This window comes from Balaenoptera physalus (assembly GCF_965194825.1).
Source record: "Balaenoptera physalus genome assembly, chromosome: 5".
Lineage (NCBI taxonomy): Eukaryota > Metazoa > Chordata > Mammalia > Artiodactyla > Balaenopteridae > Balaenoptera > Balaenoptera physalus.
Genome location: NC_138884.1, coordinates 91,919,632 through 91,943,320, shown reverse-complemented (window position 1 = coordinate 91,943,320; position 23,689 = coordinate 91,919,632). Strand labels below are relative to the sequence as shown.

The 23,689-nt window shown below is 33.8% G+C and overlaps 2 long non-coding RNA genes across 2 annotated transcripts in view; one reads left to right on the top strand and one right to left on the bottom strand.

Annotated features, from left to right (window-relative positions):
- LOC309662145 overlaps nucleotides 1–21,377 on the top strand; it is a 97,716-nt gene extending 76,339 nt beyond the window's left edge. Inside the window, exon 2 of the long non-coding RNA XR_014264535.1 lies at nucleotides 21,291–21,377. This is a non-coding gene — a long non-coding RNA (uncharacterized lncRNA). The remainder of the gene's footprint in view (nucleotides 1–21,290) is intronic.
- LOC309662153 overlaps nucleotides 1–23,689 on the bottom strand; it is a 303,043-nt gene that overhangs the window by 122,251 nt on the left and 157,103 nt on the right. The window lies entirely within an intron of this gene.

The following is a 23,689-nucleotide window of genomic DNA, read 5'->3' as shown; positions in this document are numbered from 1 at the left end:
ATTGTTCACAGTGTCTACACTTTAATCCCATGCTCTGGGGATAAAACTCCAGTGGTAGATATGTCAGAGATACTGATTATAATTTTAATTTTTATTTTTAATGCACACATGATATCCTTTCTTGTAAATTTCTTGATCTTTACCTGCCCTTGGTCATTTTCTAAGGAGCCCTGGATCCTTTTAGTCATAAACGCTTTTAAAGATCCCAATCTGGTCACTAGGGTTACTCATTGTTACTGGGTTGTTTTTACTTTTAGGACTTGGTAGTGGGCGAAGCCTGAAAATACTTTTTTTTTTTGAAAGAAAGAAAAATGAATCCTGAGTTCACACTATTTCAAATATAAGATTGTAGGATTTTTTTCCTGTATTTTATGTTTTATTTCTCTACTATTACTGTTGTCTCAGCCACACTTATTCTGACAGTAACAGTATAGGAATGTACTTTTATTAAATCTAAGAAACTCAAATTTATTTTCCATAGAAATAAAACTCTGTCATTTTATGTAAATAATGTACACATTTTCTTTACAAATAATTAAATTATGTAATCTTATATTGATTCCATTTATAATAGTTTGCATGCTGTTATAATGCATATAGTAAATATGATATTAAATATAATAAGATGAACATACACAGAACTGACACAGATTTATGAACAAACATAACTGACTCTGTAAGCATTGGACTTTATTTATAGGAAGTACAGGGACATATTGAAAATTACCCAAATAGCTTTGTGAAAAATTAAAGCAAAGCCTCAATTAAATAGAGTTGGGAGACTAGAAGGAGGATGCCCTGCAGCAATGACAGCCAGACAGGAAGGGAGAAGGAGAAAGACTCTTCTTCCTGGAAAGGACCCAGCCAGTGAAAAGCCATGGACTCTGCTTACTATAGCCCTCCCAACTGACTTTTCCTCTCTGTAAAAGCTTTCTCCTTCCCTTGCTATGTGGGGACTTGCATGTGGCCCTCCACGATTACAGACCCCTAATTGCAGTTCTCTTCTGATCCCGAATAAACTCATCTTTGCTGAAGAAATATCTGGCAGTCTATTTGTTTCAGATCAACAGCTTCAAGCATTCAGCAAGGGAATGGGAAATGTCATTTAGTAAGGGGATGTGAGTAAGTGAAGTTTTTGAAGACAACTTCCACTATGTTTAACTAGGGAGAATTTCTATCTTCACCTGTATCTGAATAATTCCATATTTATTTAAGCCTTCTTTTTAATTCTTATTAGAGTTTAGTAATAATCCTCATACAAGTTTTGTACATTTTGGGTTAAGTTTTTTTTAAGTTTTTGAAGTTTATTTGTAAATGTAAATAGTATCTATGTTTCTATTACGCTTTGTTATTTAGGCAAAGTATGTTTTTATTAAAGTTGATGCATCTGTTTTGAGATTCTTTCTCTTTTCCAATCCATATTTTATACTTTTGTCAAATCAGTCCTTCAAAAATATACTTCAGTCATTCCGTTTATAAAACTATTGAAGATATGATGGAATAAAATGATCTGAACTCCTGGAAAACATCTCTCCTGATAGTTAATTTCCCTTATTTTTAACCTATGAATTGATATTAAATAGTCTATAAATTAAGTGCTCTAATTTCCATAGATAGAGAAGTTCATCAAAGCAAAGCTTTAATTTCTAATTAATTTCTAATTCTTCTAAAATATTTATCATAATAAAGCCTTGTGGCTCATAGTCTTGGTATAGTAATGATGGAGGAGCTGGTAAATTTTAGGTGTACAATTTAGTGGTGAACCGATCCATCAGGTTGAAAATGAACAAGTGATCTCATAGTGGCCAAATCCACTTGATTTATACAGTGTAGTGTGGATAATTATATAAAAATTTTAGTGTAGCTTTCTTAGAATAATGATTTATAAATTTCTAATTTTTCATTGCTATTGTTATAGGTCTTTTTTTTTTTTCATTTTTGTCTATTATATCTTTGGTCAGATAACTCCTTTCACCCTTTAATTACAATCACATTGAGAAGGAGATAAATTAATAAATAAGTGACTAGAAAGATCTTAACTATTTTGTTTATTTGAAATTAGGTTAAACTCCAGAATATTAGTAATACAAAACAGTTTCATTCCCAGATATTTGCCTCTTCCTAGCTAAACGCTTACCAGATAACGTAGCAATCTGAAAGATTAGGAAGTAAAGAGGCTTCATATTTTTTGTCACCCTTGAATTAGTTTTTCCTGTCTCAGATTACATTTCATATAATAAAAATCCTCCTTCCCTGCATTATGGTACCAATAACGTTATGGTACCAATAAGAAGACCAGTTGGTCTCCTTCCTGGCATTATGGTACCAATATTGTCCAAATGTACCCAAAAGAATGATTATTTTCTTTTTCTCCTTTTTTTCTCTGTGAAATGTTACGTTATTTCTTGAGGATAAGCTCTCATGGCCATTGGCGATCAATATAAAAGTAGTAAAATTCTATCAAATGTCAGTGTTCAATTAACAATGAAGTTTCAGCAAACTCTATTTGCGTCCACATTCTACTTTATATACAGGCTAAAAATTGTGATTCATTTTTTAACACCACATATACAATTGAAAACCAGTAAAAGGTAAGAACAGAAGGCAGAAATGATCAGTTTGAAAGTAAAAATAAATATTTTTACCTATAGGAAGCCATCCTATTTCTTGCTTGAGGGAATTGAATACACTGTAACATAATGTAATCTTTAAAAGCATAATGGCACAGAGACAACTGTGAATACAGTGTGCAAATTCTGACATTGACAAATTGTCCAAGAGTCGATGGAATATAAATAGGGCTGACAAACTTTTCAATTCCATTGATGTTTAGGTACTTTAAAAATCAAACTGCTCAAATCATTTTAATGCTAGTACTTGTGCAAGACTTTTAAAGCCTGTTTAAAAAAAAAAGTCTGAAAACACAATATTGCATTGTGTTATTCTATAAAGTTACCAAGATAGAGTCTAATATAAATCCACCTTTATAAAAATCACTGTTCTAAAAAAACAGAAATGTTGATTTAGTAAGGAAAATAACAGCTACATTTCCTCTTGCACTGAGAAAAAAGTAGCCATCAATCAAGAACTTCCTCACATTTCTGCAACAACATCTACAAATTTATTTGTAAAGATTGCTATCTTTTTATTCCATCTGTTCCTCTCTGTCACTTCCAGAGAACTGTACCCTCTCTGCTCGATCTGTTTGCCTTCTCTAGCACCTTGCATTATCTAATTAATCATCATGTTGTTCCCTTCCTTTTCTATTGGCTCCTTTTCATGAAAAATTAAACTTTTTATTACTCTTTTCTCCTCAAAAAAAAAATTTTGTTTTTCTCACTCCACATTTTTTTCTGAATTTTGTCCATTCCATTATAACATACATGTTTTTTCCCACACTCCACTTCCAACATCACAGGAAGTGTCAGGATTTTCTTTATTTGCAAAATGTGCTTTTAGAATATGGAAATGTCTGAAGATTCTACTAAAGGCTCTGAGTATTCACACGAATATGAAGTGCCTAGAAAATAAAAATATATGCATTTAAAATTATTAATAGTTATATATCACATTTTAATAGAATATAATATATAATTTTTAAATCCCCCCAAATAGAAAAATGGGTGTGTGTATAGCAATAAAAGTAATCGTACCTGCCACATAAAAATATATTTTTAGTGAGAGAGGTAATTTCAGGTTTGGATAAACAGAAAAGATATATATTTCTGGAAGGGAAAGCTAAAAGTTATGAAGATATCAATTCTCCATAATTAAATTTACAGCTGTAATACACACAAAATCAATATTCCACCAAATCTGTTTTTGAACTTGTCAAAAACTTTCAAAATTTATCTTTAAGAAGAAAATAACTGAATATATAAAAGGAAGTTCAGGAATGTAATTGGAGGAAAAGAACCCTACCTCATATTATTAATTTTAAATTATATTTTAGATTTAAAAGAATACAAGCAATGTGATAATCAGACAAGAATAAATTAATAGATCAAAATTGCATAACAAAAATGCTTTATTCAATGAAAAATTGAGGCTTTATTAAATAAATACACATGCTGAAAAAGTGATGGATCAGTTAATTCCTAAAGATTCAATTACGTTTTTTGGGAGTGAGGGATTAACACTCAAATATGTATACCCACAGGAAAGTTCTCAATAACTTTTCCTAGATGTCTATCTTGATGACTATAAGACACCTTAGAATCAACTTATCAAAGTTCACCATCTCCACAAAGGAGCTTTTTCTCTAGTGTTCCCTATCAGAGGTAATGTCACCATAATCCTTCAAGATGCTGAAACCAAAATACATTTTAATGATTGACCAGTATATTTTTTGATATAGATATATTTTACTGTGAAAGTTTTTCTTCATACATCTACTAATGAAAATTCTGCATATATAATACAATTCAAAGGATAAGATGATCAAAATATTTTGTTGATTGACTGTAGAAGTGATCCTTTCTGATTATGCTTAAAGATGGCTGGCACTCCCTGTCAGCTGTACACTTCTAATAGAGTCAAAACTGTCCACAGTAACTCATAAAGATGCTTAGATGTTTTCTAGGGCAGTATCACCAGATAATATTAGAGTTCATGGTATCATACTACTTTATTCCATATTAAAGGATTTTATCCAATAAATCTACTTGCATTCAACCTATTTTATGAGGTCTTGCTTCAAAAAAATTAGTCCATACAAAAACAGATACTAACATCATTTATGAACAGATTTGTGTATGTATATCTTATTTCTTTCAGTAAGATTAAAATATAAGATATTTTAGTATTACCACTGAATCTCTCACATAGGTCACAGACTCAGATTTAGAAATTCTTTGTTTTGAAACTAAAAAAATACTAAGAATATTGAATGCCTATTATATGTTAGACTGACATATTTCATGTCATTTAAATTTCTCAATAACTGTGAAGTAAAAGTTTTTTCCTATCTATATAAAATAAAGTAATTTAGTCAATGGAATTAGGCTAAAATTTGAATTAGACTTTAAAGATTGTTTCCACTTTATAAAATAGTTAAGGAAACTAGAAGAGATTACTTTGCTATGCCATTTGTAATGATACTAAAAATATAACTGAGATTAGCTATCTGTCATTCTTCAAATATATATGTTGAAATATGAGAAGGAAGTTGCCACCAAAACTTTAATCCAAGAAATAAGAATATGTAGTGCATGTAAAGAATATAAGTTAGATGATAGCATCTTTGGCAAATGTTGATTTCTGAAAATGACAGTTCAATGTTTTAAATAAAGTCATGCTACAAGTTTCAGCAGTCAGTATCCTAGGTGATGAATTTCTATGAATATAATTAAACAGTATTGTGAATTAATTATGAATGCAATTAAACAGTATTATGGAGTTGTCACCATTTTGGAGTAGTAGAATTTGGTAAGTTTAATTTTGATTAGAGATATACCTTGATAAAATGAAAATAATGTTAAGATTTTATTATTGGATATTAATTCAGCTACCTTACCACTACTAAAATTTTAGGAAGAGAGATAGTTCATAAGTTTTATCAGTAATGTTTTCTGAGGTTGTTTTACAGATAAAACTAATTGGAAAGAGAAGAAATATAGAATTAAATAATAAAGAGCAAAGAAGAGTTGGGAGTACAGAAGGGAACTTAAGTACTTACGTTGTCTTAGGCAGTACTGGTGTATTTATATCTATTGTTTCATTTGATACAAAGAACAATGTAGATTGGTACTTATAAACATAAACTTACTTAGATTGGTACTTATAAACATAAACTAAAAATAATATCCAAATCATAAACTGCATTGGATTTTACTTTTCTGTGGATCTTTCCATCTTCTTTCTCTAGATAAAACCAGGTTCTGTATAGTTATCCCTGCAGCCTTTGTAAGTGGAGGCCATTCTTTCTCCCATACCTTCTGTATCTCTAGTACATGCTGATGGGTAGGAATCTTCCTGGTTCCCTACTGCCCTTTCCATCAAATGTCTCATTTTCCTTCTTTTAAAATTTCCACATTTTCGAAGTGTGTGTAGTCAGATTTCATATACTTTATCTTCCCCTTATTGTCATCTAAGAATCTCCCAGTTGTGCTCCTTCATGGGTCACTGTCTTCTTCTCTACTCTTTCTCTTATCATTCTTGTCAGATTCAAGACATAGTAGATGATCTCTCCAACACTAAACTCACATACTTGACCATGGCACTTTTAAAGATAATTTCTTCCTCTCCACTCCATCCACTTATACATAGAGTTATAGTCTATATTCTGTCATCACCATACATGCACTACCTCCCAATTTATATGTAATGCTTCCTTTTTCTGATTTTAAACTCCTATAAATCAAGCTCACTTAATACCATACTCTGCTGAACTAATTAACACAATATACATCTCCCTTTATTTTGGTCTTTTTTTAATTTTCAGTATATGATTCCTTCAAATATTTTGTCAGGTTTATCTCTAAGTGTTTAATAATTCTGATACTGTGTTAAGTGGTATTTTATGTTAATTTCTCTTTCCATTTGTTTGTAGATAGTATATAGAAATGTGCTTGATTTTGGTATTGATCTTACATTCTACTGCTTTGTTAATTTTTAGTAGTAGTAGCTTTTTTATAGATTCTGTCAAGTTTTCTATATGGACAATCATGTTGTCTTCAAATAAAGATATATGTACTTCTTTATATGCAATTTTGTAGAACTTTATTTCATTTTCTTGCCTTATTTCCCTAGCTAAAACATTGAGTACAATGTTGGATAGAAGTAGGGAGAATAGACAGATTTGTCTCATTGCTAATCTAAGGGGTTAAACACTCATTCTTTAAAAATTTAACAATTAACAAAATTAACAAAAAGTAATTTAACAAAACTGCTAGTTCTCTGAGAGACTTTTTTTTAAAAATTAGAAGTGGATATTGGATTCTATCAAATGCTTTTTCTAAGCTTTTGACAAAATTCAACACCCATTTACAATAAAAACTCTCCAGAAAGTGGGTATGGAGGCAACCTACCTCAACATAATAAAGGCCATATACGACAAACCCACAGCAAACATCATTCTCAGTGATGAAAAAAAGATCAGGAACAAGACAAGGATGTCCACTCTTACCACTATTATTCAACATAGTTTTGGAAGTCCTAGCCATGGCAATCAGAGAAGGAAAAGAAATAAAAGGAATCCAAATTGGAAAAGAAGAGGTAAAACTGTCACTGTTTGCAGATGACATGATACTATACATAGAAAATCATAAAGATGCCACCAGAAAACTAATAGAGGTAATCAATGAATTTGGTAAAGTTGTAGGATACGAAATTAATGCACAGAAATCTCTTGCATTCATATACACTAACAATGAATAAAATTAATGCACAGAAATCTCTTGCATTCATATACACTAACAAGAAAGAGAAATTAAGGAAACAATCCCATTTACCATAGCAACAAAAAGAATAAAATACCTAGGAATAAACCTACCTAAGGAGACAAAAGACCTGTACTCAGAAAACTATAGGATACTGATGAAAGAAATCAAAGACAACACAAACAGATGGAGAGAAATACCATGTTCTTGGATTGGAAGAATCAATATTGTGAAAATGACTATACTGCCCAAAGCAATCTATAGATTCAGTGCAATCCCTAACAAATTACCAATGACATTTTTCACAGAATTAGAACAAAAAAATTTACAATTTGTATGGAAACACAAAAGACCCCGAATAACCAAAGCAATCTTGAAACACAAAAATGGAGCTGAAGGTATCAGGCTCCCTGACTTCAGACTATACTACAAAGCTACAGTAATCAAGACAGTATGGTACTGGCATAAAAACAGACATATAGATCAATGGAACAGGATAGAAAGCCCAGAAATAAGCCCACACACCTATGGTCACCTAATCTTTGACAAAGGAGGCAAGAATATACAATGGAGAAAAGACAGTCTCTTCAATAAGTGGTGCTGGGAAAACTGGACAGCTGCATGTAAAAGAATGAAATTAGAACACTGCCTAACACCATCCACAAAAATAAACTCAAAATGGATTCGAGACCTAAATGTAAGACCGGACACTATAAAACTCTTAGAGGAACACAGAGGAAGAACACTCTTTGACATAAATCACAGCAAGATCTTTTTTGACCCACCTCCTAGAGTAATGAAAATAAAACCAAAAATATATGGGGCCTAATGAAACTTAAAAGCTTTTGCACAGCAAAGAAAACCACAAACGAGATGACAAGACCACCCTCAGAATGGGAGAAAATATTTGCAAACGAAGCAACTGACAAAGGATTAATCTCCAAAATATACAAACAACGCATGCAGCTCAATATCAAAAAAACCAAACAACCCAATCCAAAAATGGGCAGAAGACCTAAATAGACATTTCTCCAAAGAAAACAAACAAATGGCCAACAATCACATGAAAAGATGCTCAACATTACTAATTATTAGAGAGATGCAAATCAAAACTACAATGAGGTATCACCTCACACCAGTCAGAATGGCCATCGTTAAAAATATCTACAAACAGTAAATGCTGGAGAGGATGTGGGGGAAAGGGAACCCTCTTGCAGTGTTGGTGGGAATGTAAATTGGTACAGCCACTATGGAGAACAGTATGGAGGTTCCTTAAAAAACTAAAACTAGAACTACCATATGACCCAGCAATCCCAGTTCTGGGCATATACCTGGACAAAACCATAGTTCAAAAAATACATGCACCCCAGTGTTCATTGCAGCACTATTTACAATAGCCAGGACGTGGAAGCAACCTAAATGTCCAACAACAGAGGAGTGGATAAAGACGATGCGGTGCATATATACAATGGAATATTACTGAGCCCTAAAAAGGAATGAAATAGTGCCATTTGCAGAGACGTGGATAGACCTAAAGACTGTCATAAAGAGTGAAGTAAGTCAGAAAGAGAAAAATATCGCATGATATTGCTTATATGTGGAATCTAGAAGAATGGTACAGATGAACTTACTTGCAAAGCATATATAGAGACATCGATGTAGAGAATAAACTTATGGATACCAAGGTGGGAAGGGGGTGTGGGATGAATTGGGAGTTTGGGATTGACATATATACACTACTATGTATAAAATAGATAACTAATGAGAACCTACTGTACCGCACAGGGAAGCCTACTCAGTGCTCTTTGGTGACCTAAATGGGAAGGAAATCTAAAAAAGAGTGGATATATATGTATGTATAACTGATTCACTTTGCTGTAAGGCAGAAACTAACACAACATTGTAAAGCAATTATACTCTAGTAAAAATTAATTAAAAGCGTTTTCTGCGTCTACTGGGATTTCATACATTTTGCCTGTTTATTTTGTTAATATAATAAATTATACAGTTATATTTGAATGTTAAAGCAGCTTGGAAAGTATTTGGCCACTGCTTCTTCAAGTAATTTTTCTTTCTCCATCTCTTTCTCCTATCCTTTGAGGACTCATACAGGTTACACTGTTTAAAATTGCCACACAGTTCACTGATTCTCTATTTTTTGCAGTTATCTTTTCTCTGTGATTTTATTTTGGATAGTTTCTACGGTTACATCTTCAAGTTCTGCCATGTCTAATCTGCTATTAATCCTATCTAGTGGGTATTTTTAAATTCTCTTTCTGTTTCTCTAATCTCATACACTGTGGTTTTCATCTCTAGAAGATTAATTTGGTTCCTTTTTTGTCTTATATATTACAACTTAACTTTTTAAATACATGAAAAAACAGTTCTCAGTGTTCTGTTTATTTGTTTTTATGTCCCTGTATACTAATTCTAACATCTCTGTCAGTTCTAGGTTAATTTTGATTGACTTACCTTTTCATTACGGGCTCTGTTTCCTTGCACCTTTGCATGCTTGGTACTTTTGTAATTGGGTATCAGACATTGTAAATTTTACTTTGTTGAGTGATGAATAATTTATATTCCTATAGACAGTTTTGAACTTTGTTTTAGAATACTAAGTTACTTGGAAATAGTTTGAATCTTCAAAGTCTTCATTTTAAGATTTGTTATGTGGGACCAAAGAGGTTTTCAGTCTAGTCTTACCCCACTACTGATGTAAGGCCTTCATTAGTAGTCTACCCACTGCCTCATGAATAATGAGGTTTTCCAGTCCAGCTGGTGGGAAAAGCCACAATTTTCACTTTTGCGTGCACTGAGGTACTGTTACCTCTATTCCCTTTGATGCTTCTTTCCTCTGTCTTGGGTAGTTCCCTCACATGTATTCATTGGTCATTATTCACCTGAATACTTGAGAGAAACTCACTAAAGATCTCCAGAGTTTACTGGTTGTACAGCTCTTTTCTCTTCAGTACTCTTTCCTGCAAACTCCTGGTCTTCTCAGACTCTTGGGTTTGTATCCTCAAGTTATAGAGTTCTCTGGGCTCCACCAAGATTTCCCTTTCTGGAGCCATGGCCTGAAATCTCTTTCAGAGAAGAAAGTTGTAGCAATCATAAGGCTTACCTAATTTGTTTCTCATCTCACAAGGATCACTATTCTTTATTGTCTATTATCTACTGTTTTGCCAACCTGTTTTTGTTGTTTGCCTGTGTTTTGGTTGTTTCAGACAGAAGAGTCAATCCAGTCCTTGTTAGTGCATCTTGGCCAGAAGTGAAGATCCTCAGGTTGACTTGTTTGATTTTTATACCACAAAATACACCATACTTTCTAAATTTATACCTACACTTTTACTTTTTTACATTGCAGTAGAAAAAATATTTTTGCTTCTACATGAAATAAACTCTTCCACTTATATCCTAAATCTAATTCTTTTCAACCCATCTCCTGAAACTACCCTTTCTCTTTTATATTATCAATTTTCTCTTCTACTGAAATGGTAAGCAAACCTTTTTTTTTTTTTGTAAAGAGTCAGATATTAAATATTTTGGGCTTTACAGTCCATATAGTCACTGTTGCGACTATTTAACTCTGCTAAGCAACCATATGTAGTATGTAAGTGAATGGGCATGACTGTGCTCCAATACATTTTATTGACAAAATACAAATGGTGGTGTTAATTTGGTCTGTGGGTCATAGTTTTACAGCCCCTACTCTTCTGGATCATTCCCCTGCTATAATCATCTTCAGCATAAACACAATAGCAGCATCCATCCATTCTGCTTGTCTTCTTTTTATCTTCTAGTTTTCCTATAATGCATTCTAATTGATCTTTGACTTTCAAAATTGCTAAAGATAGCTTTAATCAAAATCACCCACAATATACAATTATCTTCATCTTACATTATCTTCATCTTACACTTACAATTATCTTACATCTTACACTAGTCTGTGTACCACAGACTAGTTCTTGAACCATTTTTTATGTTCTTGGTTTCAACCACATCATTTGATTTTCTTATTATCTAGTTAGCTTTTTGTTACCAACTTTATTTCATGACCCCTTCCGTTCTCATAAAACTATAAATGATGATACACTCCCAAGGTCATTTTTCTTCTATATTATCTCTCCCTTTTCAGACTTCATCTAATTTTATAACTTTTAAAATTATCTATTTTATAATTCCTCCTAAATTTAAAGCTCTTATAGCACATCTTAGAGCTCAAGACTCTTCTAGTCAATCTATTTGACATCCCCATATTTGTGTTTAATAGACATTTCTTAGCTGAACTTATCATAACCAAAACATAATTCTTAATATATCCTCCTAAATCTATTTATCTTAAATACTTTCCCACATCTCTAAATGGTACATGTTAACACAAATGCTCAAATCTACCCAATGAATCATTACAGATTATATTTTCTTTCACATCTAACAGCCAATCCATTTATAAATCCTGTTGACTCTGCCCTCAATATACTTTCTGTATCTGACCATCATTTACACCCTTTCCTGCCAAAACTCTTGTCTAAGCAACTAACATATCTCTTGTGGAGTGCAACACCTCCATTCTCTCTGACCTTCCCTCTGCCTATTGCCACAGCAGCCAGGCAATGTTTTATGTTTTATCTTTATAAAACATAAATCATATTATGTGACTCCCATATTCTAAACACACCAATATCTTTTAATCACACTGAAATAAACATCTCGTCTCCTTCCCAAGGCCTAAGAGATTATATGATCTGTTTCCTAGCAATCTCTTTGACCTCATTTATTACCACTATCTACTTGATCACTCTTGTCCACATATTTGGCCTTCTTACTAGTTTTTAAACATGCCAAGCACACTCTACCTTCAGGAAGCTTATACTTCCTGGTTTCAGTGCCTGTCACTTCCACCAGGGCAAGGCTTAACTTCATTCAGGCGGAATTGGCACCCTTCTTGAGAAAGGAAAAATAATTTAAAAATTTCCCATAAACTTATCTTGCTCTTATGAATAAGAATTTTTAAATTCCCAATTCACTTCAAAACTCAACTAACTTTACAGAATATGCCTCATTTTTCCTGGCCTTGCTCCTCTGAGAGGCTGCAGTTTCTTCCACAGATATTCTCTATGCTAGTACTATGCTCTAATTTCTTCATAAAATACTTCAGAAATATCTTTTGTTTGCATTTGATTTTATGCTTATTATCATATCTACTGCTGATGCTCCTGCACCCCTAGAATATAAGCTCCTTAAAAGCAAGAATTTAATGTCTTGTTTATTTTTGTATCACAAGAGTGTGCAAATTGCTTGGAATATATTAGACATTCAGTAAATATTTGTTGTATAATCAATGCAAATCAAACTTTTAATCATCAATATCAGCATTTTAATGAGGTATTAAAAATAAAATCATGCATAATATCCTCAACAGGCAAAGGTTAAAATCATATATAACATAAATATATAAAGGAACCGGTAAGATGAAGGTATGTTTTTTTTTAAAGATATGGATAAATAGTCAAGACAATAAATGTTTTTTAAATATGCATTTGAAAGAAAATCTAGGGAAAGTGAGGTACAAAAAGCGATGGCCTCATTTTAAAAAGGATTTTCATATGTCCTAGCTAATAAGCACTAAATGTGCCGTGTATATGAATGAAGAGGCAGATTTTAATAGGATAAGTAAAGTTAATGAGGTAAAGAAAAACACAAAGGACACATTATGGCACTTGAAAAATAGAGTACTAAGGAAAAGCATGCCAAATGAGTTGAATCAGGAGAACACACTATAAAAAATAAAGCAACGAACATCCAAACAAAAAATCATTTGAAAATAGTTTACACACATTCTTCCAAAATTGATGCATGTTAGTATTTGTACTAACATGACAATGTCTATGAGATTTTTTAATGTTCATGTTTTTTCTTCTCCTAAAATATGGTTCCTATTATAGAAATTGATATTAATCTAAATTTACTTCTTCCCGTATGTCAGTGAATGAAGAAAAATAACAATTGTCACACAATCATCAAAAAATATTCTGTAACCAAAAAAGTTCTCTAACCAAAGGAATAAATGATAGATATGGTATATCTCCAGTACAACTTCGTTGATAATTCATTTTCCACACACCTCTGGGTGCTACTATATCTTTTAATAGCTTCTCTAGTACATTCTTTGTAGTGTGTTTTGGACTAAAACACTGACATAGAGGAATAATGCTGAGGGGAAAAATAGGACAGCTCAGTCCTTAGTGAATGATTCAAAGAATAATTGAATCATTTTTCTTTCTAGGGAAACGAGTTTTGTTTGTACTGCTCCACGTTTTTATTATCATAAATAAGGCTTACGTTTTCTGTGAGAGAACTTGTCTTATTCTGACAAATACCCACTGAAAGTATATAGGAAAGCATAGGAGATATAATAATTTTATAGAGGAAAAAAATACAGTGAAACTGATATATGTTCCTTTAGCAGATATCTGATCCCTGAGAGTATCATTCAAACCATTTGGTCCTGCAGAAAACCCATAGTCTTCATAAATCTTTCCTGTATAAGGAACTATTCAACTTCTTTTACCATGCTTAACAGAGTCGTTAAATTACTTCTCATCATTTCTTAGTCCTTAGAGATGAGAATTATGTGGAGTTAGTGGATTTTCTACAAGTGCTTTTATTGTTTTCTAAGTCAGGCCAGGATAATGTTTGTTTCTACTCTCTAGTTCAATGCCCCTGGTTTTCCTTCTTTGTCCTTTTCTTGGGTTTCACATTGTCCTCCTTTCAGATATTGGCATTTGACTCTTTATAATCTCATATGCTGAATGACTGCCAAATACTTTAAAGTATCAGGAACTATTAAAGTTTTATAAGCCAGTTTTGGATTTGGAAAAATGACAGTGTTATGCTGCAAAAGGGAAATAAATATAGAGAAGAGAGGTAGAGAAAAACTGGCAGGATTGAAAGATAGAATTTGATGTGGGGACAGTGAGGAATAGAACACTCAGTGATATTAGGGAAAAAAGGAGACAACAAATAAAAAATAATGAAAAACTGTGCAAGAAGGGGGCAGGACCAGGAAAAATAAGGCATTTGAAAAATAAAGTAATTTGAGTTTAGAAATGAATTGGAAATTTTAAAAAATTCCAAGTAAGTAGTCTAAGGTGCTAAAAAGTTTATGAGAAATTCAGAAGTTATTTCCCCTTTCACAAGAAGGATGCAAACTCTGATCTTTGGTTTATTTGAGTGAATAAACAATGGCAAGAAGAAAACAATGGCAAGAAAACAGTTGTCAGTTTTCTGGAGAACGTTGAATACATCAGGTTCAAGAATTTTCAGAGAACTTTTCTGTCAAACAATAAAATGTTATGAATTTTTACAGAAGCTAAAAACAACTAGAAATGAGGGGGTATGATTACTCAGTTGTCAGATAATAGCACTGAGAGATAGTGTGTGATATACGTACAAGATATTTTATATAAAGCTAGGAGCATCCGGAATGAGAAAAGAATGGTCTAAATGTGCAATGGGAGAAAGGCATCCATGTGCCCGTCGCTAGGGTCTGTGGTATGAGAACTGTGTGAAGAAAAATAACCATCACTATGTGGGAAGCAGAGTTTGTGGAGGGAAGCCAGATTTTTATTAGAGCATGAATGTGAAGGGTAGGTTCAGAAAAGAAGATCAGGATATAGGAGGTTATTCTGATAAGGTATATTTCAAGAGTGTCATGAAAGATTTTGATGAATTAGAAAGTGATGGAATGGGAATTACAGGGACATGCATATAAGAGTGAGAGACATAGCAGTTAATCTGGGAAACTGAGGGTTCTTGTGTCAACCAATATAAAGAGGAATAAAGGACATAATAAGATTAGTTGTAGTGAGTTCAAGACTGGTAGGGTGGTGAGGTTGTGTTAAATGGCAGGAGTGGCAGGCTTTTGATTCTTGCCCTTCATCCTTGATGATGAGATTACAAGGTCTGGGAGGCATAGTCTTAGGCATAGTTTGCTGTACCACTTTGACTTTTGGGAGAATTGAGACTTATGGGAACCAGTGTGTTATAGTGTGAGGCCCCCTCTTCACCATTGGTGATGGGAAGATGGCCTAAAGGAAGTGTGACCTTTAGTCCCAGAGCCCAAGCTCACATTTGACCTCTGAGGCTGCGGCTGAGACTCTTTCAAACTAAATATTTTCTAAATATGGAAATGGGAATTGGTTTTTAAACTTGTGAAGATTTTATGGATTCTTCATAAGTGTAATAATGTAGCTGTCCTGGTAGAGATCAAAGATAGCCATTGATGTGGGGTAACAGTGGTTCAAAATTTAAACTGCCCACTTATCCTCCTCCTGTGGATGAAATACATGTATTCAGGAAAGTCAATTCAGTACCCCTCTTTTTTTTTTTTTCTTTTACTATTGCAAAGGTAAAGTAAGGGAGCATATAATCACTAATCCTGGGATTAGGATTTCATTACTTGCCAAAGTCTCCAATACCATGAGGATACAAAGCCAGTAGGCAGTAAGAACTTTGCATAAGGAGCCTAAGATTCTCCTAGAAAGAGAGGAACCTCATACCCTAGGTACTTCCTGAGTTTCAAGTCAAGGAGACAGGGTGGCCTGGAGATTGTCCTATCCTAGATCTCATGGCTGGGAAGAGAAAATAAAATAACATGACTTGGGGGGGATAAAAATCTGGGTTGATGTCATGGTTTCAAGTAAATAAGGCATGAAGATTCTTGGTAAGGGCTGACACCATCAGTTTACTACTTATAGGTGGAAGGTCTTTGGGACCCAGACATCATTTTACGGTGTGATGTGCTGTGCTCTGTCAGAACTGTAACTTAAGAGCCTGAGTGTGTTACACCACTCAGGTGTGGCAGTACATAGAATTGGACCTGGCATGGTCACTGAGTGGACGAGCACCCCTGGAATTGTATAAGACCATAACAGATGCAAAGTCCACAGAAGAGGGTTCATATCCCTCTTGTTGGGAAACATTTCTCCTCCAGATGACAGACCTTCCCTGCTCCCAGACACTTTAGTGTAAATGAGTCTAAATTTCCTGGATAATTAAAGAATGGTTTTTAGAAGAGAAGAATGTTAACAAGGTATTTTGTGGACTCCTGTGACTAAAAATATATGATTGGAAGGGATGTAACTATGTTCTATGCTGACTTCATGAGGCAGTACATATTTGAGTAAAGTTCTTAAAAATTCATCAATTTATTACTAAAATTTATGCTTAATCACTTGTGTGTTTTATTCTTCTACTTAAAGTGTCCATTGCTGATTCAACTTTGGGCTCTTACTGTCTAACACGGTGACAAACACCTACAAGGCCATTAATTAAAATTTGTTGAATGGGTTCAAAGGCTACAGCTCTCTTTTTTTTAAAGAAGGTTCAACTTTTTATTTATTTATTTATTTTTGGCTGTGTTGGGTCTTTGTTTCTGTGTGAGGGCTTTCTCCAGTTGCGGCGAGCTGGGGCCACTCTTCATTGCTGTGCGCAGGCCTCTCACTGTCGCGGCCTCTCCCGTTGCGGAGCACAGGCTCCAGACGCGCAGGCTCAGTAATTGTGGCTCACAAGCTTAGTTGTTTCGCGGCATGTGGGATCTTCCCAGACCAGGGCTCGAACCCGTGTCCCCTGCATTGGCAGGCAGATTCTTAACCACGGTGCCACCAGGGAAGCCCCTACAGCTCTCTTGATTCTCACTTACATTCAGCCAGTGGTGTCCAGAATATAGCACTCTTACAGAGAACTAGCTCTTAGGTATTTAAAGAAGCAACCACATGCTAAGTTAGAATTAGCCTTTTCAAGAAATTAAGTCATAATTGAATTCATAAATTAATAAATAGATATTTAAGTTTATAGAAACATAAATAAACATTTTTGTTTTGTTATAACTTGGCACTCTAATTTGAAAACAATTAATAGATAGGAAGATTTATGCCCAGCAGGTGGCCAATATATATTTTATTAGAAATTTCATGAATATCTTGCTTCTGAAGTTCTTCCAGTATTATTTTAATTGCTAAATGGATAATTTAAGCTTATGATAAAGTAATGGGATTTATGACTATCTAAAGTAAATAAAGTAACTCAACACGCCACAGTAAGAAAACAAACAACTCAATTAAATAATGAGCAAAAGACATAAACAGACACCTCACCAAAGATGGCAAATAAGAATATGAAAAGATACTCCCCATCATATGTCATTAGGAGACTGCAGATTAAAACAGCGAGATATCATTACACATCTATTAGAGTGACTAAAATTCAAAACACTAGCAACACTAAATTCTGACAAGGATGTGGAGCAACAAGAACGCTGATTCATTGCTGGTGTCCACAGAAAACATGCATACAAATGTTTATTGAGGCTTTATTCATAATTGCCAAAAGTTGGAAGCAAAAGATGTCCTTCAATAGGTGACTGCTCAAACAAACCATGGTATATACATAAAAAGGACTATTTTTCAGCAAAAAAAAAAAAAAAGAAATGAACTATCAAGCAACAAAAAAGAACCTTAAATTCATATTGCTAATTGAAAGAAGCCAATCTGAAAAGGCTATGTACTCTACGATTCCAACTATATGATATTTTAGAAAATGAAAAACTATGGAAACAGTAAAAAGATTAGTGGTTCCCAGGGACTGAGAAACGGGAGGAGGGGGAAAAGATAGGTGAATCACAGGGTATCTTTAGGGCAGTGAAACTATTCTATATGACACTAATGAGAGATACATGCCATTATACATTTGTAAAAACCCACTGAACTACACAAAGAGTTGAACTCTAAACTATGGACTTAGGTAGTAATAACTCATTAATTGTTGCAAATGTGCCATGCTAATGTAAGATGTTAACAATAGGAGAAACTGTATATGGGAATTCTTATAGAATTAAAAAAAAAAAAAGCTGAATGAAGTCACTTTCTGCCCTTTAGAAATTAGTGTTAGTTGCAGTGAGTGGAGAATTACTGTTTTTATCACAGCACACATGTCAGAGGCCCATGTTGGTTTCATTGAGCTCCCGTATAAGCTCTAAAACTGATGAGTTGAAAAAGACAAAAAAAAATGGACCCACCATATGACCCAGCAATCCCACTACTGGGCATATACCCTGAGAAAACCGTAATTCAAAAAGAGTCATGTACCACAATGTTCATTGCAGCTCTGTTTACAATAGCCAGGATATGGAAGCAACCTAAGTGTCCATTGACACATGAATGGATAAAGAGATGTAGCCCATATATACAATGGAATATTAGCCATAAAAATAAACAAAATTGAGTTATTTGTAGTGAGGTGGATGGACCTAGAGTCTGTCATACAGAGTGAAGTAAGTCAGAAAGAGAAAAACAAATACCATATGCTAATACATATATATGGAATCTAAAAAAAAAAAAAAAAAGGTTCTGAAGAACCTAGAGGCAAGACAGGAATAAAGACACAGACGTAGAGAATGGACTGGAGGACACGGGGAGGGGGAAGGGTAAGCTGAGATGAAGAGAGCGAGTGGCATAGACTTATATATACTACCAAATGTAAAATAAATAGCTAGTGGGAAGCAGCCGCATAGCACAGGGAGATCAGCTCAGTGCTTTGTGACCACCTAGAGGGGTGGGATAGGGAGGGTGAGAGGGAGGGAGACACAAGAGGGAGGAGATATGGGGATATATGTATATGTATAGCTGATTCACTTTGTTATAGAGCAGAAACGAACACACCATTGTAAAGCAATTATACTCCAATAAAGATGTTATAAAAAAAGTATGCAAAATAAATGCAACTTTATTTTTTAATTCTGAAAAATAAAATGACGGAGGGTAAACATGGTCTGGATAATAGTCAACATTCCACTGACATACAGACACTTTGGAAAGCATATTTTTCTGTCCAGTGGTTTTCTGTACCCCCTAGAGTCCAAGAATGATTCTCTCCCCTAGTGTGATTAAAACAGTTTACTATAGAGCTGGCTGTTGAGTGCTTTTCCTGAACTAAAAGGTAGAACTGAAATAATTACTTAAAAGGGGAAGCCATACCTGAATAGTTCTGTAATTGTGAAACAGAAAATGACTCAAATACCCAGGTGATATTAGTACTTTAGTTCAGGCTAGTTTTGTACATTTAGTATTGTGTGTGGGGGTGCATGTGTATGTGCTAGAGACCAAGGAGTTACGCCCAAATCTAGGAGACCTTCCAGGAATAATATTGATAATGGAACTGAACAGAATTTTAGAAATATAGTCTTATAAATGGAAGTAATTGAGGAAAAAAGAAGGAGATACAGAGATAATATGTAATAAGTGTAATATATAAATAATATGTAATACATAGTATATCAATGTGTAGGATATATATTCTATATATTACAGATAACAATATAAATATAAAATATTATAAATTATGGTATATAATAATATATTCTATTTTATATCAGTATATAAATGTGTGTATATAATATGGCATATATGATATGCTTCATGTCCATGATCTCTTTCTATCACTGCAGGGATATTTGCTAGGAGAAAGTCTAGAATAATTGCTATTGTCCCCAACCATCTTCCAGTCACTGCTGCAAACAGTTAATGTGCAAATATCATACATAATTTGCAATTATTAGGCTTTCTTTTTAACGTTCTACAATTTGATACTTTATTGAGGGGTTCTGTCTTCCTGTCTTAATAGTTACAATTTTCACTATTCATTTGGTTTCTTGGAATCCATTCCCTATGACCATAGAAGGACATCTTGTAGAGAGCTCAACAATTCTGAGTCATTGATTTGAATATCACTAAATTTCCCAGACTTTTTGAATGAACTGTAAACCAGCTTTCTCCATATTTCATTTTTGCAATTAGCTACCTCAAATGCTCTTTCAGGTAGGTGAGATCTATATTGTAAATTCATGAAGCCATAAGTAAATTTTAATGGAACGTTTTATTGACCTTCGTTGCCAGGATATAAAAATTGCTAATCGTTATTTTTTTCTGTTGTTACAAAAATTCCTCTCAACTTCTACTCTTACTGTGAACTTTTAATAGAGTAAACTATAAATGCTTTGAGTATGATGGTCACACATTCTTAGCTTTACATACTGTTCTCTCTGGGTCTGATACTCTTTTATACATTGTCGACTTACAAGATAATTCTGTTAAATTATTAAAATTTTAATACAGTGAATTTTAAACAGTGAGGAAAAGTATAGATGTGGTTATATAAATTCATATATGTAATTATACATGCAAAGAGAACAATCTATTTACCTAGTCAGAATCCTGCTGTGAAAAACCATTAATGTTTAACAAATATTTTTACTGTCTAAAGCCTAACTGCTGGAGAAATGCTATTAATCATATAAACACTATTTATGGTAAAACATTACTCATCTTGTTTGATGAAAGTGTAGAGTTTTTGACAGTCTCCAGAGTGTCATCTGATTACGATCCTCACTCAAATCCAGCAAATATCGACATCCATGTTTCAAGAACATGCAGCTCCTACTTACTGACACATTCTTTATAACTTTAACAGAAACATAAGAGAGGAGACAGTGTCTTAGGTGTCTGTGACAAAAACAATCATTTTAGAGATAGATCAGCAACATTTTCTGTAAAACAATGAATTTTTGTCTAAGTTAAGAAAGAAGTCATTTGGGCTTCTCTTTCCTTATATATTGTACCCCTACAGAAAAACAAAAGCAAAAAATGTTCCCTGGGGCTTCCCTGGTGGCACAGTGGTTGAGAGTCCGCCTGCCAGTGCAGGGGACACGGGTTCGAGCCCTGGTCTGGGAAGATCCCACATGCCGCGAAACAGCTAATCCTGTGAGCCACAATTACTGACCCTGCGCGTCTGGAGCCTGTGCTCCGCAACAAGAGAGGCCGCGATAGTGAGAGGCCCGCGCGCCGCGATGAAGAGTGGCCCCCGCTTGCCGCAACTAGAGAAAGCCCTCGCACAGAAACGAAGACCCAACACAGCCATAAATAAATAAATAAAAAATTAAAATAGCTTTACCTTAAAAAAAAAAAAAAAAAAAAAGTTCCCTGAATTCATTAGAGCAGAAATCATGGAGAAATTCGAAGAAGCACATGAATTCCTTTCTAAATGTTACCCAAAGAAATAATAATGTTAATTTAAGGGAAAAATTAGAGATTTTAGCAATAGTTTATATTCAATACAACCTATAATTTTTCTTTTGTTGACAAACCAGAGTAAAAAGCATATTTTTTTTCTAAAATACTCCAATGTGGAGATAGGATTTTTTTTTCAGCTTTACTGAGGTATAATTGATAAATAAAATTGTAAGATATCTGAAGTATACATTGTAATGATTTGATATATGTTGTATATATTGTGAAAGGTTTTTTTCCCATCTAGTTAGTTAACATATCCATCACCTCACATATTTATCTTTTTTGTGTATGTGTGAGAACATATAAGTTGTACTCTCTTAGCAAATTTCAGTTATATAGTACAGTGTTATCAACTATAGTCACTGTGTTGTACATTAGATCCTCAGACCTTATTCATCTTAAAGCATAAAATTTGTACAAGTCACATTTAATATGCATGCTTTATCCAGCACTGAAGCAGAGAGTTACTAGGCCTAGAATAATTTCTGTAGGTCAATCTTTAAAATTCACCTATTCTAGATTGCCCTGATTTGCTTTAATTTGGCACATACTTTGTAACAACCAGTGTATCCATGACAATGTTTTATGTACTCTGTGTTTGAATATAAAAAACTGAAGGCAGGAACTTCCCTCGTTGCGCAGTGGTTAAGAATCCACCTCCCGATGCAGGGGACACAGGTTTGAGCGCTGGTCCGGGAAGCTCCCATGTGCCACGGAGCAACTAAGCCCGTGCGCCACAACTACTGAGCCTGCGCGCCTAGAGCCTGTGCTCTGCAACAAGAGAAGCCACTGCAATGAGAAGCCCACTCACCACAACAAAGAGTAGCCCCCGCTCGCTGCAACTAGAGAAAGCCCGTGTGCAGCAACGAAGACCCAACACAGCCAAAAATAAAATAAGTAAATAAATAATTAAAAAAAAAAGTTGCTGCTTTAAAAAAAAAAAAAGAAAAATCTGAAGGCATTAAACCCCACTACTGGATGGAGACACAGATAACTGATTACTTATGCTGTAAACCATTGGTTGGCAAACAGTTTTTTGAGAAGTACAGATAAAAAGTGTTTAGGGTTTGTGAGCCATATTTTCTTTGCCACAACTATCCAACTCCACTGTTGTAGTGTAAAAACAATAAAAAGGGAATATGTGTGGCTGTGTCCCAATAAAACTTTATTAATGGACACTGAAATTTGAATTTCATATAATTTTTATGATTCATAAATATCAATCTCCTTTTGATTCATTTTCAACTATTTACTATTCTCAGCTTGCGAGTATATACACAGGTGATGCCTTGGATTTGATCCTCAGATTGTACTTTGCTGACAATATAGATATATAGTATAAGTTACAGAGATATGAAAAGTTATATAATTTAATATACACTTGAGATGATAATGTAAAATACAGATAATTTTCACCATTGTTTGAGTTAGTCAGAGATGGATTCTTGGAGAAAGTGCACTTTAAGTCTAATTAGGAATAGAGGACAAGGAATCGGAAGGCAAGAGAGAGAGAAACAAGTTCTTAAGTGAAGTTTCAAAAGCAGAAATGAATGAAGTGTGTCTTGGTTATTTGGAACTTATCACTGATTTGGATTTTGACATTGCTTACTAATGATCTTCAGTTGTTATTCTACAAATTTCTATTTTTTAAGCTTATGCTGCGTGATAAAAATGCTCATTTTAATGATTTAATATTAAATACAAATACAGTGCTTCCAATAGCTGATATAAGTATACTGTCTATACTCAATATTCCAAAAATATCTAACTTCAATATTTATATTAAATATGGACATTTCATTTCATTTATAGAAATTGTTGGAGAATGTTATGTGCTTTTTAACCATGATTTGATTGCATCAATCTTTTATTTGTTTTTGCCTCTAAAATTTAAGAAAAAAAACATTTAAATCAAACATGCGAGTAAACTTTATGAAAGTAGTATCTCTTCTAAGGTAGAATTTTCTGGGACAAATAATCTCCACTTGGCACTGGCTTCAAAGATACTGCATTTCTATTATAACTTCTAAGGTGAGGCCACAAGTTAGCAGGAAGAACTCCCTCCTTGAGTTATCATACATACCGCATAAAAGCTGTGTGTTTAATCGTCCAAACCAAGCAATATTATTGAAAGAAAAACACAACAGTTGTGTGGCAAAGATACAATTAATTAACCAATTAAGA